At 36.9% G+C, this 17,741-nt stretch overlaps 1 protein-coding gene across 1 annotated transcript in view; it reads right to left on the minus strand.

The window, feature by feature from the left end:
* Positions 1-17,741, minus strand: part of LOC149078287 (calmodulin-like) — a 72,084-nt gene that overhangs the window by 47,753 nt on the left and 6,590 nt on the right. The window lies entirely within an intron of this gene.

Here is a 17,741-nt window from a genome sequence, read left to right on the forward strand (position 1 = left end):
GAGTTAAATGGGAAACCAGTTTGCATTCGCTCCTCCCATTAGAAAAGATCTTCACAAAGAACACGGGCAGAACTTCATAGTTACATAAACACGTAAAAGTCGGGCCTAAAACGCTTTCACTTGCTATGCGGAGAATAGATGCCACGAAATTCTTTCATTGCTACCGGTTTTCCGAATCTTCATTAAGACAACATTCAACATCGCCGACACGATTGAAAAGCGTCTCGACCCATCTACATTGTAAATTGATTTACATTTTCGATACAATAGGTATAGACGAAAATATTCAACTGTGCATTTATTTATTTTCATAAACCGGATTTTACTACTCGAGCGCACACACACAAAGCAGGGGCACATCAAAGGAGTGAGAGACGGAATTCCAATAAAATTTCAGGAAGTTAGTTCTTTATGCGTGGGAAGGAAGCGAAAGTTGGGAATAGAATTTCTTTCGAAAAGCCACTTCACGTTGACGTTGTTCACGGTATTACTCATACCTCGCGTAACTCGAGTACCTTCTGCCTCTCGTTGTAACTCTAAACTATATATTGTCCAAGGACACATACGTATGTTGAGGGATTTTATTTCTGAAAAATCTCTACTGTATGTGTGTATAACTTGTGTTAAAAAGAAAAGAATACTGAAAATATTTTATTGTTCAGAACAGCAGTTGAAATCGCCCAACCTTCCATTGGAACAAAATAATGTTCATTCCTAATGTTGGTTTTTTTTTTAGAATTTCTCAATTTTTTAGATTAAATAATTTTTTCAATGAATGACGTATTGACTTGAAAAATTGATGCCTATAACAATATATACTCCAATAACAACGTTTAGACTCCAAAAATCACTTTTTGACACTAACAATAGCTTTTCGGACTCTGAAAGTATATCCCTGACTTCAAAAAATAAAATCTTTATGACTTCACAATATCTTTATGTGACTCTGATGTAATGATATCTATCGACTCCAACTAAATCTTCCTGACTTCAACAATATTTGTTTTACCTTAACAGCACCTTTCAACTGCACCTAAGTGGCGTGGCGGTAAGATGCTCGTCTACCACCTTGAAGGTTGTTGTCCCGGGTTCGAACTCAAAGGAATATATACATTAGATAAGATATTTTTCCTAACGAACTTCAGGCGACCAACGATAGACAGCGCCTTCATTTCCAACCCATCTCATTAATGGCAGTAAATTGCGATACGGCTGAAGTAGTGTCTATCAACCTCAAAAAATAGATAATGAATAAGCAAATAACTTCTCGAAATATTCATTTGACATTCGTAGACAGTGTTTTATTAGATGAATACGAACTTATTCTTCGTATTATCATAGCTTCTTGCGTTAATTTATTTTGTTGCGTGTCCTATTTTCCGCGTAATATTCGTATTCTAGTTAATCATATACTCTTGTTTTTTTTTATTTTCCAAAACAAACACAAAATACACTTAAAAGACAAAACAAAAGCCGTATAGAAAAGGCAAGTTATGAACAAGTATGTAACCATATTGGGCTCTTGAAAGAGCATAACGTCCTTCCAGGCAGTCCTATGAATCAAATTGTTATATTTTGCCACCATTTCCCAAGAACCAAATGTTGTGTAATAAAACATGTTATACAAAATGTTGTACAGTGTAGGAATTTGAATCATCAGATTTTTGAAATATTAAAATATTTTACATAAACAAATGAGTCTATGGAATAAATATACCTTTTTTGTTTCATAACGCTATTCACATATTCGCGTATATTATTCTTTATATATGCGTATATATAAAGAATAATATACGCGATAAATAACACTATAAAAATAAATAATAATAAAATAATACTCTATTTCGTATAATATAAAACTCCAAATTAAACTGACGTACTGCTGAATGCATTCTGTTTTGTGTGATAGCTGTATCATAAAATTTCAACTAATAACGACCAAATTTCTACCATAGAGAGAAATTCATATATCACAGAAACTGCAAGGTAAAATTCTCCGTAAAATGATAAGAAGAAATCAATTTTTACAAAATTCCTTTCTAGATATAGAAAACGCATTTCATGTTCACGGTATTACGTTTATACTTTATTTTAGAAATGGCTGCAAAAATAAATAAATACGGAGAGAGAGAGCTATCAGTGAATGCATGGTTCGAGTATTTCTAAAGTGAAATGCGAAACCCGCAAAAGAAGAGTTTGTATTCGAATAGAAAACTTTTTCATTTTTTTTTTTTGTTTTCATGGGAGAAAAACTTTGTTCAAGAGTTGAAAGCTAAAAAGAAAAAAATGGCGGATCAATAAAAACCAATACTTGTGCATCAGAATTCTGTACAATAAGCTACGTTTTTAAAAAGAATATTTTTCTCTCTTTGCCTCTTGAAAGAGTCGACAGACACACCAAATTCATTTTCTCTGTCAAACCCACACAAATAAAATGGAAAACGTTACATTTACCTAAAAATGAGATAAAATAAGCACCGCGTCTGTTATAGTAAATGGTTTTTTTGTTTTTTTTTTAGCGTTTTTATGGAACCCTAATCACAATTTAAAGTAATAACATAATTTGTTAATAGCTATCGCCCATAAATTATTATATTTTGAATATTTGAAAATAAATGTTTTCGAAGAAGTAATGTTTTCTATGAATGAAGTCTAATTTATGAGTGAAACATTTTCGTCACTATCTGGTAAGTTTCTCTCTCTCTCTCTCTCTCCTGTGTATAAATATATATTAAGTGCGTTAAGTGGGATTGATGCACGATCTTGGCTTTTCGTGGTTTCCAATGGAGAAAAACCTTGCCTTTAAGAAACATTTAAAAATGTTCTATCCACTTTAGGGATTCAATTTTTTCCTGAAATTTTGTGAATATTTTTATAAGAATTTAACGAGAGCATTTGAGATTTTAGTTGCTGGTTTTTTTCGAATTTTAACTTCAACAACATGTAACTTTTTCTAGAATAACCAAAATTTTCCCATATTTTTTTGCCATAATTTTTTTTTTAAAATACTATTTTAATGAGAAATACTCTCGTTGAATCCTATATCAAATATCAACTCAGTGTTGGGAGACGCACAAAGTTTCAAGAACCAGTAGTTATGAAAAAAAAAAGTTCCTCATCTAACAAAAAACAGTTTTGAGAAAGTGTTTCAATGCAAAACATTAGCACATATAAAATGCCTGCCAGCGGTTTGTATTAAAATATTTTAAAAATACCCAGCTCAATGAGAACAAAAACTCAGACTCATTAGATGAGGAAAATTTTATAGCATTAAAAAATTGAAAAATTGCAAAAGCATTTTGCATTTGCAACACATGCTGTAAAAATTGCATAAAATGTGTTTTTTGGAAAATTTTTGTGCAATAACACCCTTAAGAGTAATATCACATTATTATTACTCATTATTGCCCATTTCCGTCTGACGTTATGTTTGCGCAAAGCTTTTTGAAAAGATTCTTCAAGTAATTTTCATAAAATTTTTTGTAAATCAATCATTTTTGAAAGTTAGGAGGTTTAGTGAGAGAGAGAGAGAGAGAGAGAGAGAGAGTGTCATATAGTATATTTTAAAATTAATTTTTTCGAAGAAATTTAATTTTGTAATTTTTCGAAAATTAAATTTCCTAAATTTTTTTTGTTTTGATAATAAACAGAGATAATTTAAAGAAAATGTATATATTGACGACGTTTTTCTCAGCCCAAGATATCAGAGAAACAGATACTTTCTGGATTATTATACTGAGGTGAAATCGGGAAGAAAAGTCACATCTTGTCTCTGCCGGCACTGCATACTTGCCCGGTATGCAAGAGGGCCACGGTTCGAGACAAGGTGACTTTTCTTTCCGATTTTACCTCAGCATAATATCCAGGAAATATTTTTCTTTAATATATATATTCTTTTTTTTTCAATAATTTTTTGGTCACATGATGCATGAGGTTTTCCTTAGTTATAACGTTAACTAATTTGTAATTAGAAACATACTAAATTAATGTCTAATTTTTTTTAAACTTCTTAAATTCTATTTCTATCTTCTATTTTTACAAGTAAATATCTTTAAAAATTAAGTTTTCTCCCCCCCCCATGAATATTCTGAGGGAAATGGACTACTTACTGACGTCACAAGTAGAGTGTGGAGGTCTTCTATCTCTAGGAGGTGCTGGTCTTACACACAGTACTTTATTTCATAAGCGCACGAAGGGAACCCAAGCCGACGAAAAATTCTCAATATTTCGATTAAAAAAATATCGAAAGGAAATACTTTTTTTTATATGCTATTTCAATCAATTTAAATGTTTTTTTAAGGTTGATAACGAAATTTCTTGAGAAAAAAATTTTCGTGCCCCTTGAAAAGTGCCCAAACAGAGGGTGGGGGGAGCAAGCGCCGGAGTAGAGAGGGAGCAAATGTAACCTCATTTCTAACATTACAAGGGGGGCGCCAAAACGCGTGGTAACCCCAGCTGACCAAGTATCTAGTTGCAACCCTGCCTGCGTATGCTCCTGCCTCACTTCATTTTCATTAGCAGAGCTCTGAATACTGGGATATGGCACCACAATGACAATCCGAAGATCAACTAAGGTGGAAATAAGGCTCGTGTTCCTCAACATCTGACTCATTCTGTGCGCTTTCCATCTTCAAAAGTTATAAACAAAACAAATGACCGGAAAAGGAAAAAATAATTTGACCATGAAAAGAGCCTTTAAATAAATTAATTCAATCAATTAACAGGGTGTAACAAAAGAGTATCGACAACCACGTGGGGGGAGGGGGAAAAAACTACAGAATGGCCGGATATGAACGTCAACTTATAATTTACGCCAACTCTAATATTCAAAGCAACCTATTTTTGTTAATCACGCACATGAGCGTTCTGACAATGTTCAAAACAACACTGCAAAGAGCCGCTCTTGTCAAAAATGGGTTGAGGGTATAGAAAAAAGGGGAAAAAACGCGCCATATCGTAAACAGACGCGTCTTTATCACGCGTTCAGACTGATTTTCGTAGTACACGCGGTCAGATATCTATTTTCGATTCAAGGCTGTTGTTATTAGTCATCGATTATTCTCAATCACCACAAATCCTCAAGATCAAAAAAGTATAGCCATTGATAAAATCATCTTTATGCAGGGAAGAGATGAAGACGAGAGAGATTTATATCTCCTTGATCTATCGCTGGTGAAGTGGAAGTTCAGCTGTGAAATAAATCGAAGAAACGTATCGTCTTAGATAGTCTTACGGGTTTGATCAGTTGGTTTACATAATGAAATCAATCGTAAAATTCTAATCACGAAATCTTAAGTGGACTTGACCTAACTCGACGCGTTATCGAGGCGGTTACGAAGTGTTGTATATTATATTAAGCGTACGCTGATCATAATTTCACCGAGGAAAATGCTGCTTCTACTACTTAACTGTACATACATCTAGTATACTAACATTACTCTGGTAAATTTCTAATGAACTGGCTACATGCAGGAAAGTGTTTTGCATGTGCATATGCGTGTCCGTAACGAATTTATGTTGTCAGAGTCATGCTTGTTCCGTGATGTACTGGTACTGCCATCTTCCCAGCTTCGAGGCGCGAATGCGCGCGCGCGAGTTGGTCTCCCATTTAAAAAAGTCTCTCCGCTAAGAACTGGTTGGCCGACAACACGGCACTTACAAAACATGTATCGTATATCATATTTACTTCAGAAAATGGAAACCAGATGGCAGCATGAACATGAAACAAGCGAACTCGACAATATAAATACAAATACAATGGGACAAGCGTACACTCAGAACAGACATTCCAGCGTGTTCCGATTCATTAGAAATTCCGTAGAGGAATGTGTACGAGGGGCATGTACGGTTAAGTAGTAGTAGTGGTACCGTCATCTGTCTTCCATGTTTTGAAGGGACGATAGAAAATGTCTCAATCTTCATGTTATGTATCTATCGTGTTGAAGGTCTTACTTTTCCAAATATGAGACCGGTTTTCATTCGCACCACCTCTGTATAGTTGGAATACCACAGAAAACCAACTGTGCCATCATCGGGTTCGAACCTAGATCACCGCGATGCGAGTGCAACACGATGCTCACACGACCATACTGCGGCTAAATCCGCGGAGTTAGTCACTAGATTCTTTGAGATACACCCTACTTTTGTATTCTTCATATCAACAGGAGAAGATAATCCACGTACGCCAAGGGAACTCATGAATTTTAACTTGTCTTGGGCTGGCTTTGCACTATAAAAGATTTTGGAAAGTTCTTTTATAAAACTTGAAAAATGCAACCGATAAAAGTACCGGTTACATTCGCGAATGTAACCAATAGGCTTATTGGTTGTTTTTCGTTGTTAAGTTTAGTAAAAGATTTTTTATACAACTTTTATAGTGTAATCCCACCTTAGGCCGTGTTTTCCTAGGAGCGGGCTTTTTGCTCCACGTGAACCGGATGGGATCATTTCGCGTCGGCAGAAACGTGCAATTTTATCACGCAACGCGTTTGTGTTTTCGTCGTGTGGCGCAGCTGTTCTGTCGTTTGCATATATCCAGGTATTTTTGCCATAATAAAAACACACTAAACCCACCAAAAATGCGAAGAAAATCAGCAAAACGCACGATGCACTGTATTTGACTCGTTCAGAACCCGTCGGCCAATCACTCCCAAAGTAAAGGGCTGGTGTGAGGAGCGTTGTGCTCTGTACGAAAACAGTCATATTGCTTTTCCTATCGGTGAGTGAATGGTACATCACGCGTTGGGTGACTCACGCTGTACACGGCGCAAAAAGCCCGCTCCTAGTGGAAAACGGCTTAAAACCGCATAGCAATAAAACTTCTAAGTCAATATCCAGGGTGTTTATAATTAAAGTTGTCGTACTCTGAGAGTAGTTTTTCCTCAAAAACTACTTATCCGAATACAGCTAAATTTTCAGGATATCTTAATGAGACCATGGGAGAGAGATGATTTATGCAATAAAAATATTAAAATTTGCCACCATCGGGTGAAGAGAAATGGTGACGAGAAACATCGGTGAAGAGAACTATTACATTTTTCTTTCCCCCCCCCCTTCGTGGTCCATATAGCGTGTACACCAAGTTTCAATGGAATGCATCTACCAGAACTGGAGCTACATGGGTCAGAGTAGTTTGTGTATACTGTATACTGACACTTTCTTTCTTTCAAACCGAACATGGTCCATGCTCTATCGCGGTCGGGCAATTTTAACGTTTCCCCAATAGGGCTGGACCGTAGCGGACTTCATTATACGAGAACAATAATACTAACAAATAAAATAGAAAATAAAATTAAATATGAAATATTGTCTGAGGCTTCCATGACCGGCGTTAAATGACTTGCAAACGGTTTCCGGGTTATTATTGCAAGTCAAAATAAAGTATACTGACACTGCTCAGACATGACATATGTAGCACCCATGAGTACAACAACAACACAACAACAACGACAACAACAACACTACTACTTTACAGCACACCAATCCTGTCATCCTTTCTTGTAGGATTGTCTCATTATTTCTTGTTGGATGTCATTGCAAGGGGGAAGTTCCAAAGTTCAAAAGCCTTACTCTCCTATATCATTCTACTTTACCACACACCAACTCCGGTCATAGAGTAATTTCCTACTCATGGAGTTGGGTTGGAAGTGAAGGCCCCGTCTATTTTGTTTCTGATGTTCTTCCGGATTCGAACCCGTGGACCTTGACGGTTACCTTCATGATGTTAGACTGGCATTTTACCACTGCATCACTCGGGCACCAGTGAGTATACTGACACAGGTCAGACCTATGTATCTCCCGTTCTGGTAGCCGAATTCAATTGAAACTTGGTGTAATGTGTATGGATCTAACCCAATGCAATACAAATCGTCACTTCTTCATCTGATGGTCGAAAATCGAACAATTTTTTATTACATAAATCTCTCTCCCATAGTCTTATTAAGATACTTTGGAAATTTGGTTGTTATTCGAATGAGATTTAGTTTTTAAGGGGAAAAACGACTCGGAATATACACGGGAACTTCAATTGTAAAACACCGAACATTTTCCGAGCTCAATCAAACTACCCTTTTCCCAAATTTCGATCCAAATCACGTACATTCGGAAAATAAATAGAAAAACTCACGATTTTTTTTCTGAGAGATTTATATATAAATTTATGACAACATCGTATTTTTAATTTTCATCGAAATCCAACGAAGCCGTAAATAATTAGAAGACGGGAGGGGAAACATAAAAATAAATGATAATAATTCGTGGGATAAACACGTGATCATTTCTTTTTTTACCTGCGGGCGCATTAAAAAATTTTTCGGCAAAGCTGAGTTAATTTAATTTTCATCGAAGGAGATTAATTTTTGCGAACATGATACGAATTTAGTGGCTCCGGGGCATCAACAGACACTAAACTACTTATAAAAGTCATTAAAAACGCCAACGGCAAAGTTTGTTATTTCTTTTTATTTTTTTGAATTTATTGCCGCTAAACTTAATGGACTTAACAACACAACTTGCTGCTGTTTTTTTTTTATTTTATTTTACTTCTCCATCCAACGGTTTAAAATTTCACAACGTAAATTTTGTTTATGGACTAATTGGTGGTGGGAAACACAGAAAATCACTCATTATATTAAGCTCCGAGTTGCTTCTTGACAGTGAAACCAAACAACTGGTAAAACTGGCGAGACAACAAGAAAAAAACCGGGTTACTTCTAGAGTAGCATTGGAGATGGCATATCTTGAGATTCAGCTTAGAAAACACACGCATATACTTCTGGATAAAATAACGGAAAAAAGAAAAGAAAGAGGAGAATTTATGAGCCAACTGCTGGCTCCTTGAAAACTTGTGCCAACCTTCACGATATTTATAGATTGGCACGTCTCGTATGTAGTACATTCGTGGGAAAGGGGAACACTTTTTTTTCGAAACGCGAAAAAGAAACAAAAATATATCTTTCTATATAATGGATAAAGAAGCCATTTTTATGCTTCTCTATATTATCCATTGTATTCGAGAAACTCATAAAAATACTAGTTCATTTCGCTTCATAATTTTCATTTTCGCGACACCAGTGAATAAATAGTCACTATTGGTTGCCGGAATGGGACATTCATCGCGACTTGTTGATGTCTGCATTACTGTTGTACTTCTATACGTACCGTCGGACCCGCTCGATCGCATTACTGATAAATGGATACCTACCCTGCTTTGTCGGATGAAATCGTCCAGCATCAAAATTTCTCCCATAGAGACAATGTTAAAGTTCCCCGCTGAAAATGATAATTTCAATGACTTCGCCCCCCCCCCCCCCCGCCGCCGCTTAATTGTATATTACTCTTCAGGGTGGATTCACATATCTACAGACACTCACCGTGTCGTGTCAGACACGGCAAACATTCTTTAACGTAAAAATATCTGTCTGTGTCTGCGGAGCCACGATACGATACATATGTATACGTTCGCTGGTTTTATGTTAAAGAATGTTTGCAGTGTCTGACACGACACGGTGAGTGTCCGTAGATGTGAACCGTACGTAAAGTGTTAATATACATCAAATAATATACAAATAATGTATATAATCACTGTACAAATAATGTTTTACTGAATGAAAACATTTAGAATTAAATGGAAAATGTGTTGCTAAGTTCTTACAAGTATATACATTTCGGAGTAGGTACTAGCCTCAACGTATTCAAATTGTCTTTGTACATTTAATTATTTCATTTTGTTCTCTTTTCAGCCAATAGAGGGAGCTAATTTTCAAAATGAAAAATAAAAATTCCCCAGCATTTTGTGTGATCATTGTAATTATATATATATATATATATACAGTCGAATCCCGTTATAACGAACTCCAAGAGACCGAAGAAATCACTTCTTTATAACGAAATTTCGTTACAAAGGAATTCCAAGTATTTGCATTAGTTCTATGTAAACTTATCGTTGGGATTAGAACAGTGTTCGTTAAAAGCATATTTTTTTTTCGCGGTATTCGTTTAGCGTTTTTATAACGGTATTCGTTAAAACGGGATTCGACTGTATATGTGTAACTTTCATTTCATTTTTGATGTGTGATTTATTCGAGAAGATTTACTAACCCTTTAAGCGGCGATGGCGAGATTTCTCGCCTCCATAAAAGCCTCTTATTTTAGCATTGTCAAACCCAGATGTTTTGTAAAAATGATTTCCTCAATGGAAAACTTTTCCTCATAACCCTCAGTTTGCACCTGACGAAAATCTGAATAAATCCTATGATACTTCATCAGTTTTCAACATAGACGCTATACTAACGTTGTAAAATGGCAATTGTATTGTTGCCCGGTTAATCGGATATTGTGTGTTGGAATCGTTAATATTCGATTAAACGGGGCCGACTGTACATAGTTTTCGACATGTTTCAGAAAAGATTATTAATGTTGCGAGAAATAGTCTTCGCCCGAAATTAGCAGCTAGAATTAATGAATGTGCCCAGGGCAGTATATCTGATAGGATTACTGTGAGGGGAGGCAAACAGGATTTGGCCGCCACTGTAAAATTCGATGATTTTAAAACGGTAGTTTTGTTCCTTCCTACAAATTTTCTGCTCCCCACCCCAAGTTTTCCACCGTGGCAGTTGCTTCCTTTGCCCTCCCCCCCACCCCCTCGAGTTCCGGCCCCGAATATGCCAATATTTAGAGTTTGCGATAGCTTTCACTTGTTTCGGGAAATGGTATGTTCCGGAGAATTCCGAAGTGCCTCGAAGTTATTAAAGATAACTAAAATTTTCAGTTTTTCAAAGCGTATTAAAATTTTTTTGAAATTTCTTTGTTTCAACTTCCTTTTCTTTTCTTTTTTATATCAGACTTTTCTTCTGATTTTATTATGCAGTGGATCCCACTTATAACGTTCCCACTTGGAACGTTTTCTCGCTTAGTACGATTAGTTTGCGTGGTCGTCCCTACTCTGATTTTATTCATCGAGATTTCCCGCATAAAGTGTTTTTCTACTTACAACATTTTTTCTTCTTGACGGCTTTTTGAAAAAACGTTATAAGCGGGATCCATTTTATTCATATTTCTTACATCCCCACAATTAAATTTTGCCCTACACTGGGAATTAACGATAACCATTTAATGATCATAATTTATTAGGAGTGATTGAATTTTTACAAGTCAGGGTTGTCTCATCACCTTCCCTGTTTCAAGAACCCCTTCCCCCAACATCAAGAGCATTCAAAGTTTCAGACACATCGAGCCAAATTAAAACTTTTCGTGAAGTTCGCGCGAACAACAATTAGAGAAAGTTACATACCGCAGTATTTATAATTATGAAATGGAATTTATAGAATCACAAGGGGACTTATAATGTGGCACCTTAACTGATGGACTAATGCGGCCCGAGTTAACCCATCACTTACCATTTTCCCTCTTTTAAGACGCTTGTTATCATTTCTACTTAAGCAGTGGAATTTTTAGTTTTGATTGTTGTACTGCATTTTAAATTGACTGCTATAAACGTTATAAACTTAATAAAAATATTCTAAAATTTTTAATGAATAGTGATTAATTATTTATTAATTAATAATTTGAATTTAATAAAACTTTTTCCCCCAAGTAGTGTTACTTTCATAGTATCTATATTATCATTTTTAGTTTTGGCATACAATGCGTTAAACAGGGACCCCCGAATTACCTAAGACCTTATATTCTGAAATTATTTCTTTCATTATGAAATTTTTTTTTATTTTACATTGTTTATTTTATAAATTCTAAAACTATTTTTTCATTTCTTTATAAAATTACTTCTTTTATTGATTCTGAAATTATTTCTCAAATTAATTCTTTCATTAATGTGTTTTTCAAAATTTCTGTAAATTTTGTAGTTATGTATGCCTATCTGGATGCCGACATTTCCTGTCCGAAGTATATGAAATCAGGAGCTCCAAAGAGTGTTTGGGCCCGGAATTTTATGCATGAAACCATTGTTCATACAAGAATTGTTATGACTTCTTTTATGTGATGGAGATAGAAGAGTAATTATTTTCCATGGCCCTCGTCCACTGCTCATGACAACAGCCTTGTGTTTAAAACGACATTCAATTTCAACGTAAGCGCCCACGTAAAAACATAATCCGGGTTTTCCGTTTTAAAATTTTCCATATTGCTTTATAAAAATGTATAAGAAATGGAAAATCATGAAACATTTTAGTTGAATGTGACCAGCGATCGATTACCAAACAACTCAAGTGGCCCATGAGAGATTTTTGGATCACTTGAGTGGCTTGCGACGCATTTCCAAATCAACGTGAAGTGACCTGCAATCCTGAAATCTTGAGCACCGTCACCGTATGTAAGAGAAATGCGTACTTGTAGAAATCCATAGAAGGCTCGCGTTCATCTAAAAGTATGCTCGGGGCATTCACACACACACAAGGGAATCTAAAACACTCGTAGGAAGCTTATATATTGTGCCACAACCGATGTGTGTTTCCTACTTATTTATAATTTCATTCATTTTTTCGGTCACCACTGATTACTTTTCACAATTCCGTCAATGGCTCGTCACGTACCCCCGGGAACACGCGTACCACAGTATCGGAATGATATGCTATGGGGCTGTGTTCTCGTCTTATCTTTTATTTGAACCAGCACACAGTATGTGAATATCACTTATATTTCTGTTATACAATCGAATGATTTCAATGTAATCTATATTAAATTTTCGATTCTGCCCGAAGAACACTCGTCCCATTAGTACGAACCATGGGTTGAAAAACGCTGTTTTAGGTTATTAGTCGTTAAGGGGTCATTCAAGTATTACGTCAGCATCGGGGGGGGGGGTTCGGATTTGCTGACTTTTGATGACAAGGGGGGGAAGGGGGTTCGAAGGTTGCTTACGTCAGCAACCACCCCTTTTTGAAGATATGAAATATTCTAAGCTCCTGACGAAATTTTGCTGACAGGGGGAAAGGGGGGGGGTAAAGTGTTTTGCTGACTTTCGCTGATGGGGGGGAGGGGGTCAAAAATGGCTGAAAATCTGCTTACGTAATACTTGAATGGCCCCTAAACAGCAAGACACGCCTATCCGAAAAGGAACCGAAGTTTTGTGTTAGGGAAAAGTGTGAAAATTTTCAGATCTGCTTGGTGATAAGTTTTTAAGCACTATCTTGAAGGGTATGTGGAGGGTGGGGGACATGCAAATTTTGAGAGCTCACCGGAGCCTGCGAGCAGAATTATGCAGCTCGGGAGAGGCGAACGCACAATTTGAAAAAACTTGCTGGAACCAGAAAAGAATAATTTCAAATCTTCGCTTTCAGAATCGGGCTGAAGTATGTAAAACCAGAAAAAAAAACTGATAAAACTCAGATTTGAGGTATCATTTGAGAATGAAATTGATACGTATACATTGCATCTCTCATGCACTGTGCACAAATTTATTATAAAAAAAAACCAGAGAAAAAATATATGCACGATAAGTGGAGTGTGATGCTCTGTCTGAGGTGATAAGATGCGAGTCTCGATGATAAGAAGCTCAATCAGTGAGTGCATCGCTGATATCCGGATCGCGTGCGATTGAAATTCTATTCCTATCAACAAAAAATATACAGAATAAATAACGGGCGTTGGTTTCTGACGCGTCACAACCACTACAGAATCGAGTGGCCCTCGATAAAGTTTCCAATGGCGGAAAAATAATCATAAATATGACTATAAAAAATTATTACTGAGTTACTGAAAACTCAGTCAAATTTTCGGTCGACGTCATGCTTTGAAATTGACTTTGATGAGACATTTTGAAACTACAAGAATATTTAAGCTATGGATATGATAAAAGATCCATTCTTGTGGGCTCCTCGAAACCTCAGGCTGACTCATCCACCATTTTAGAGTGCAAGTATAACGGCAGTAAAATCGCTACAGCTAATTTTTTTTTGGGTGCTTATATAACCGAGTGGACTGATCGTCCTCCTTCTTGGCACGGCATAAAATCAGTATTTTGTTCAAAGTGGCAGATAATCGTTGAAAAAAAAAAGCAGCATGGGGAACAGCGATTGGCTATAGCGATAACAATGACGGCGCACTTTGCTCAAAGATGACGGGAAAATCAGCCTAAGCCTTAATTCATTTAGGCAACGTAGGAGGTCTTGACACTGTGAATAAAAGCATCTATTACTTTTTCACGAAGTTATCTATTCCATACGTAATGATTGCAAAATCTACTTGCAACAAGTAACCACTAAAATGCAAAAAAAAAATGGTTCAATAAATGTTTCCATTGATAAATTGAACTCTTCTGATCCTGTTGGAATTTTTTTTTTTGCAGTAATTTTTTTTTTGCAATACCACCGGAATGTATGTTCTGAGTGAATGTGTGGCGTATTTATGTTGTCGGAATTGTCCTTATTTCGTGTTCATGCTCCCATCTGTCTTCCATTTTCTGAAGTAAAGATGGAAATGATTGAATTTTCATGTTATGTCAGTATCGTATTGTAGGTCGGTGGAGAGACTTTTTAAGTGCCTCTCGAAGCTGGAAAGCCGCAAAAAAGTGGTGGCCAGCTTCAGCTGACCACCACTGCGCCGTCAACGGGATTCGAACCTGGATCCTCAGGACGAAAGTGATTTAAATTTTAACTGTATTTCAAATGAAATTTCAATCTCAAGCTGTCATGTGGGCATCGTGCTGAACTAAAAAAGCAATGATGGCATTCATATTGGGCTCCCTGTCCGGAGCCCTTGCCAGCCTCAATTTTAAGGAGGCCATGAATCATGATAGCCATAACCTGTATAGAATTCAGCCGTTGAATTAAGAACAAAACAGGTAAGAGTAAATATGAATACGTAGGTCCAAAGAACGCAAGTGGGGGGGGGGGGAGAATTCCATTCCATCAAATTAGACTGACGGGGCTCCAGCTCAGGGGTTCGGGAAGGGACATTTCTTTCTTTATTTTTACACATATATTTATTTATTCATAGCATCAGTGTATCACATCCCCTCCCCCCGATTCGAAACTTTTCGGATAATCCGAGTTTTCAATAATCAATCGAATATAATAGACTCGATCCCGTTCGCCTCTTATTATGGAGACTCAACTGCACTTAGAAGTTGCATTTTTTCATAGACATAAGAATCCCGGCATTTCATTATACCAGTGACAGAAGTAAACAAAAGCAGTCTGAAATAGTTTCCTCTCCATTCGTCAAAATATGCCTTTTTTTAAAAAAGGAGCACTGAATAAAATAAAAAAATAAATAAAACAAAATGTCATCATCAGTGACTCTGTTAAGGGCTCTTCATCGGTGACGCTATTTTGATCCACTTCATTTTGTAATCTGTGAAAGTCATCATCATTTCATAAAGAGTGGATATTTTCATTTACTACTGATGCGGATTTTTCTTGGAACGGAACTTCATAGGAAAGACGAAACTTTGTGTCATTAGACAGGAGCAAATTTTTCGGATGTCATTACCATCCATTCTTAGAGGAGGAGCTCGTGCTTTATGCATTTAATGCATCCATCCACATTCGAAAACGAGTTGCCAAAAATGGGAAATTCTCGCGAACACGTCAAAATAAATGATTCAATTTAATGTAAAAGTTAATAAAATATTATATATCAGTTCAAATTTGATCTTAGAGCATGGTCGTAACTATAAGATTTTAGTCAGGAGGGACCGAAAATACTTGATTCTGGCGCCCCCTTCTCTCATCAGAAGATGAGCAACGTTGTAGAAATTCTAATGCTAGGTACAGTACGTTTATTTTAATGAGGTGTTCACATGCACAATCTTTTCAGTCCGGGGAACCAGATATACGGTATTTCTGCCGCTCGCGGGCCAGAAACTTGTATGTGCAGGCTGATCGCGTGATTTTACGGGATATTCCAGTAATTTGGCCCGTCGCAGTTTTTTTTTTCGACTCAAATGCCCCATTTTTTCTTTAATTTTCAACTGGTGTTATTTGAATTTCTGAAATTAAGAATTAAGATTATTTTCATGAATTTGAAATCATACATTTCGCATATTTGCCAGCCATATACGTTTTTCTTTCTTTTTTATTGCATTTTGCTCATTGTAACTTGCAGTAGCCCTCTAATTCCCGCCATTGACGATTTTCCAAGAATTTTAGCGACAGATAGCGAATTCACTTCCCTCGACAACTTTTTTTTAGATATTTCGTATTTTTATGAAGAAATTATGGTCAGCTAAGGTGTTTATCATATTGTGTGTATTTATACTTTTCTATCGGAACACCTTCCGCGAGCCGGATGGAACCCCTTGACGGATCACGTTTCACCTTCGGGAAGGAGGTTGTGCACCTGCACTCGTGATTTGAATCACGAGAAGTATTCAGTGACTGCTCAATAATGGAGTCTGTTAAGATCTCACAATATGTGAAATCACGTAGAATCATTCGGAATTCTTTCGTGAATATTGATTTTTATTCCATTACAGATATTCCCCAAAATCTTTCACGTTCACGGTACACTTGCAAACGAAATTGCAATTTTAAATATACCGCGATACCCCCACTGCTCGATGTTGAGGTGCGTCTGTGGTACTCCAAAATGCCAGGTATCACTCTGCATGTTTACTACTTTCAAATGACTTCAGTTCCAGATAGATGTAGAGCTGCCTGAAGTCTAAAGGCAGAGGTTGAATTGCTTTGCAAGCGAAAGCGGGTTTCAAGACTGCTATTGGTTTCCTTCCAACGTCATGGATATATAATGGAATACATTGACGGTTATAAGGGCTCTTATCTCTGAGAAAGAGCAATACCAAGACAGTAAAGTCTCGATAGTCGAGGTAAACGGGACCGAGACCACCTCGAATGCTACCTATTCCAAAAAAGACCTTGGGGTGTGAAATCAACTAGTCCTTCATCTCAGCGTCAGAGGCCAACCCCCGTCATTTCAAACACTCCTTGAAAGGATAAAACGAATGAAAGTAACGGTGCTCCAGCTCCAGAGTGTTGTTGGCGGATATTTCAGTATTTTACAGTGAAAAATCTAAGAATAAATTCAATGTTTTTTCTTTTTTGCTCGTGCAGATGTGAGCGAGCACATTATCAACATCACATCCAACGGTCCTGGATGTTTATTTTTCGTAGCACGACGGAAATGTTGCAATGTCTTATAGGCAGTCGTCCTTCACGTTCAAAACATATTCAAGCTGAAGCTGCGCGAATGAACCGGAAACCCACCTGGCTGCAAGTGGACTAGGAACCGTTTCGTCCTTTCCAGATTCATCTTCCGGTCAATATGGTTGCATTTCCAACCTCAGTCGACAAAAAAGTCCTGTTTTGATCCTCCCCCCTTTTCTTTCCAAATCGACCCCCCCCTCCCCCCTCCATGGAAGACTTAACAACTTTCAATTTAGATATATCTATGGCAGTGTCTCCTCTATAAAGCACCGACACTTCCTGATATATACCTGATTTTATACCACTCACACAAGCCCCGTTCACATGTGCAAAGATTTCGGTAGCATTGGGAGTTCTAGCACCCACTTTTGACGACTTTTTTCCTTCGTAAGGAAAGAAATGAAGAGCAGTCATTGGTCAGTTTTGAAGCGGGTTCTGAACCCGCTTTTTCTATTTCCCATGTGAACAGGGCTACAAGGTCTTCACCAATAACCCCAAATTAAGAATTCACTTATACTGGTGTCAGGGTCATCCATCACTTCTCAAGTGCATGGGAGAGGGCCTTATGATAATGAAATACAGTGTAGCGATTTCTTAGAATACAAGGCGGCAACACTTAAT

Source organism: Pholcus phalangioides, unplaced genomic scaffold (genome assembly GCF_987345545.1).
Source record: "Pholcus phalangioides strain wild (caught in Gottingen) unplaced genomic scaffold, Ppha-v1.0 ptg000014l_1, whole genome shotgun sequence".
Classification (NCBI taxonomy): Eukaryota; Metazoa; Arthropoda; class Arachnida; order Araneae; family Pholcidae; genus Pholcus; species Pholcus phalangioides.